The 5,152-nt window shown below is 42.4% G+C and overlaps 1 long non-coding RNA gene across 1 annotated transcript; it reads left to right on the forward strand.

Moving 5' to 3' along the window:
- Positions 1-1,188: 1,188 nt before the first annotated feature.
- Positions 1,189-4,873, forward strand: LOC122174474 (uncharacterized). The gene is made up of 3 exons (XR_006176328.2): positions 1,189-1,739; positions 2,904-2,983; positions 4,517-4,873. It is a non-coding gene; the product is annotated as an uncharacterized LOC122174474 (long non-coding RNA).
- Positions 4,874-5,152: the final 279 nt, after the last annotated feature.

Raw genomic sequence — 5,152 nt, forward strand, 5'->3', positions numbered from 1 at the left:
TTTGACCAGAAGACTTGGGTGGACAAGAGCAAGTCTGGTCCTCAATCCATTGGATCACCAGAACTGAGTTCAAAGTACATTCCAAACACAGCCAAAAGGGCCAGGGTTTCCCGTGAAAGGGGGTGATCTAATTCCTTTCAATACAATTTCTTTTTTCTAATGTTTATTTTATTAGTTGTTGCAGTTTCAATGTTAGAATAACAATTCAATGAATATTCAAAGTTGGATTCCCATGTTTCACCACATTCTATTCTCTCTAGGTCGTTATACCATGATCCTCATTCCCTGGGTAGAATTCCCCTCGGAGTCAGTGGGACAGGCATAGCAATACGTGGCAGGATTGGATCCTTGCTGTATGATGGATGAGGTCTGGTTCTGATTGATATCAGAGTACCTGCAGCATGGCCCTTCGATAGCCAAGAAGGGTTTGGTCCATGGGTGCCATTTTACACATGCTAGACTTTGTCCTCCCATTGCCTGACTCAAATTATTAGGGGACTGCGCCTTCATCACACATGCTCAGGGATTGACCATTTGCCTAGTCCATAGGCCCCTCTTTACAAGCTGGAGTGTGTTTATTAGCCTGGCAGTAGAAAGTAAGCCACAGAATGAAGAAATGAAAAATCATGTCCATGAGCCTGAGAGAGCGCCAGGTTTTTCCCACAAACAAGAGCAAATGAAGCTGTCGTGGGGGGCAGCAATGTCCTAATGTTCAGAATAAAGTGATCACAACATCAGGATTTCATTGGGAATGCAGTTCCTCTCTCTGAATTTGGAGAGGGGTATGTCACGAGCCTCAGGCTGGACCGATGACTGTGTCAGGGACATGGGCAGTGTGTGGCTTAGGCTCAGAACATCACTTCTGTGTGCCTTTTTCCTAACGGCTTTTGCCAAGAGCCCCAAGAGACTGAAAAGCAAGGAGCTAAGAGGACAGAGCGTGCACAAAGCCATGTGACAGCTTGTTAAAATGCAATCTTTGGATGGCTTCACAAAAGGTTATAATTTTCAGACAGCCAACCTCAAACTGCAAACCCTGGATACGGCAAACCCTGCTGCATGTATTGCAAATATTCATGAGCCCCACATTATCATTCCTAAATGTTATCTTGTGTCTCTGTGGATTGTACTGAGCTTGTTATTGGCTCATGATCCCTGCCCACACAGCTATACTTAGATTCTCTCTTCCACAGTTAATTGCCTGCTCAACCTAGATAGCTCACTGTCCAATTCAGCAGGACCACAAACAGTTCGCTCCCTAGCTATCCAGAGAAGCATGGAGTTTGCATCTTCCTGGCTGACTCAATACACAGTTATAACAAGTGCCTTCAGAGAGATTAACCATCCTGGTGTCGAACTCATTAATCCTGGACAACCAACAAGAAACGCCACCTGCCCACCTGCATCTTGTTGGGAGTCTTTGCCCCGTCCCTGGGGAGGAGTGTCTGAGCACAGTGCTTAATACATTGGTCACCTGCATAACGTAGCATTTGGGATTGAAGGCAGCAGCAGCACAGAAACGTGGCAGGCAGCTTTCTCACTGGTTGGCCATTGAGAGCACCTGGCCGATGTACGCCACCCTCCATTGTTCCCCTGTTTGCTCCTGATGCCCTTCAAGGTCCTGGTGCGGATGTGCTGAGTCGGCACCCAGATATAGCAGGCACCACCTCTCAATCCATAACCCTCCAAGACAACGGCATTCCTCGGGAGCTGTGCATCCAGTAACGCCCCGGCCAGAGCAGGTGAGAGCTAGAGACCAAACCTCTGTGAGCACGTCAGAATCTTGAATCTAGTAAATACATTCGCTTTCATTAACTGAGTGAATGGAACATAAAATAACACTTGGACTTCTTTTTTTCCTTTGGAAGAAGAGTCAGCCAGTGAGAGAACGTGTAGGGAACAGTACACTCTTCATGCACTGAGACAGCTTTTCAACAAGCCAAAATGAGGAAAAGTAGTTTATTCCACACTTACTTATTTATTTTTTCATTTTCTTTTGGGAAAAATGCTATTTCCTGACAGAAAACATGAAATGTGGGGCCATGAAAACCCTTACACTGTTACAATGGGTGGACTGAATGTTTTATTTTCAAAAGTGGCAAAATGTTTTCTCAGGCTTGTGACTTTGCATAACAAGTTTGAGGAAGGCAGCTAATTTAACCCCGGAGAGAGGAGGATATTTTTAAAAGGCAACACTGAAAGAAATGAAACTAGTCACCTGACCAGCAACATGATAATAACCTCCCTACCAATGTCTGCAGTAAACAATATAAGCATTTACGCAATGGAAGTACATTCAGCATGAAATATTAAAGCACTTTCCATTCTAATATGACAATTGATTTATTAACATAACATATTAGTATTCAGTCTCACGTATTCTGCTTCTCTGGGCTATTTGGCAACTATGTGTCTACCTATGCATTTATATTCTTTCTGTTTCCTGCTTTTCTCAGCCTTTTGCCCCAGAGAGAAGCAACTAAAATGTAATGCTGAGACAAATAGCTCCATATAAAAAGAGATGGCTAATGTGAATAAGAGAAACAAACAGAAGTGAAAGGTTAGGCAATGAGGTCTGCATGCCTTGGAGATAGCTTTCAGTGACCTGCATGAAAGGAGCTGTGTACCCAGTCCCATTATTTACTGATCTGTGTTTCTTCAGTCACATAGATTCATAGATTCCAAAGGCCAGAAGGGACCATTGCGATCCCCTAGGCTGACCTCCTGTATAACACAGGCCAAGAACTTCCCCAAATGAGCAGATCTTTTAGAACAACATCCAATCTTGATGTAAAACTCATCAGTGGCAGAGAGCTCACTGTAACCCATGGTAAATTGTTGTTCCCGTGTCTAATTACTCTCACCATTAAAAATGTACAGTTTATTTCCAATCTGAATTTATCTAGCTTCAACTTCCAGCCACTGGATCATGTTACACCTTTCTCTGCTGGACTGAAGATCCCATTATCAAATATTTGTTCTCCAGGTAGGTACTTCTAGACTGCGATCAAGTCACCCCTTAACCTTCCCTTTGTTAATCTACACAGATTGAACTCCTCAGGTTTTCGAACACTTTGATAATTCTCGTGGCTCTTCTCTAAACCCTTTCCAGTTTATCACCATCCTTCTTGAATGGATGTTGGATTATCTTCAGTTATTTTTTTTTCTGGTTTGTTGAATTCCATATCACAAAACCCACTCATTGGCACCACTGGTTCCTACTACAGAGGGGATATCAAGGACTACATTACTTCCTTCTCCCAAAAGATGTCACTTCCAGGCCAGGATCATGGACCCTGGGCTAGGCAGTGTCTGTGGAAGTGGGCACTCTCCCTGGCTGGGTTTATGTGTTATCTTGTTGAGTGGGGGAGTTGAGTCTCCACTCCAGTAAATGTTAACCTGCACAAGAAAGAAATCCACTCTCATATGCGGTTTAGAAGAAAGAAAGACAAGCAAAAAGACCAGGAAATTGCATTTCAGAGTATCACATGCTGTGGTGTTAGCACGTTTCAAATTGGCAAGTGACCCAAGGCAGACACAAATATTTGCAGCCTCAGTAGAACCACATTATCTTCATAGAAAATTACCGGATCCAACATGGGTATTACACATAGTTATTTCCCACCACAGGATAGAATTAAGGCAGGTAAATTTTCCAAAGGAAACAGTTTGAATTGCAGGCACAAATCTGATTATTAATGTGTTTAATTACGAGCTTGCAGGCTGGCTCCCCAGTTGGTATAAACCAGGGAAGTCACTTGGTCTTCTCCTCTTGGTACAGCCATGGTTCACTTGAGCTCTCCTAGCTCAACGTCACACTGGGAGTTTGTGTTCAGCTGTGGAACAATTAGAGCTGCTCAAAATTCTGTCAGTGAAAAGATGTTTTGACAAGACCAACACAGGAAATTTCAAAATACTTTTTGAAAAAACCCTCGAAGTGATTTGAAATTTTCTAAAAAATTCATTTGAAATAGTGAGGAGAAAAATCCATTGTTTCCCTTTTTTACTTTTCCTCTTTTTTTCAAACTAGAAAAATCTAGGGAAAAAAGAGAGAAAGCATTTTGAAGGGCCAAAATCCATTTGTTGTGGATGTAAGATCTTAACTATGGTTTCTGCTAAGAACGTTTCATATAGACCCGGAGTCCATAGCTTGGTCTGGGGCATGAGGGCTGGCTAACAGAGAACAATACATGGCTAAGAGAACGCTGGGGTAGACAGACAACCTTGTGTGTTTCAAGTCGATGAGCGGAGTCAGCATGACTCCAGATGGTGATCTGTAATTGGGTGTCCTTATGGAAAGTTATAGATACAAGAAGCGCTGGGAAGGGCCTCAAAGTTAACTCCCTCCTACAGATGCCAGAACAGAGTTCAGGGAGAGGCCTAACATGATTGATGTGAGTAATGACACCCTCCCCTCACAGATGTATGCCAATCCCAGTTCACAGAAATCCGAGAGTAAAACTATAAACAATTGTTATTGTTGAATACTAATTACTGCTTCTTTGCTTTAAATCTCCAGGAATGTACCTGTTGGTCAACCGGGAGAGCTGCTACCTCATTCCCCTGGACCCCAAAATTAGGATTTAACCTATACACTTTAATAGACATAGTTTGGGGGTAATTACCTGTGTGTCAGCAATATGTTAATTTGAGCCATGGGCCAAGCCATTATGTAATCTCTTAGACCATTGGTTTATTGTGCTTATTTTGTCTTGCTGCTAGAACCTATCCAGGGGATTGGGACCTCCCACGCCGTCACGTCTCTCCACCCAATGAGCACCCTAGATAATCTATTGTAATTAATTGTTAGGCAGTGTCTCTGAGCCTAATAAGCAAAGAGACACTCTGCCAGTGCTGTGTGTAATAAACTCCTGTGCTTGACTCTACACGGTGTCCATTTCTGTTCCTCCAGTTTTTTCACACTTGCTTTGTTCACACTCGCTTTGCCTTTTTTACTTTAATGGAAACAAGAGGTGGGAAGGTAACAACTTTTTTTAAAGAAAAAAAAATCATTACAAAATTCGAATGAAATTAAAACTCTTCATTTTTGGAGAATATTGTTCACACATACTACCCCAAAATTTGACCAGCTAGAATAATAATAATCATACCCCTAATATGCTTTCTATATTTTTATATACGGCAAATACCTGCA

The sequence above is a fragment of the Chrysemys picta genome, chromosome 4, assembly GCF_011386835.1.
Source record: "Chrysemys picta bellii isolate R12L10 chromosome 4, ASM1138683v2, whole genome shotgun sequence".
Taxonomy (NCBI): Eukaryota; Metazoa; Chordata; order Testudines; family Emydidae; genus Chrysemys; species Chrysemys picta.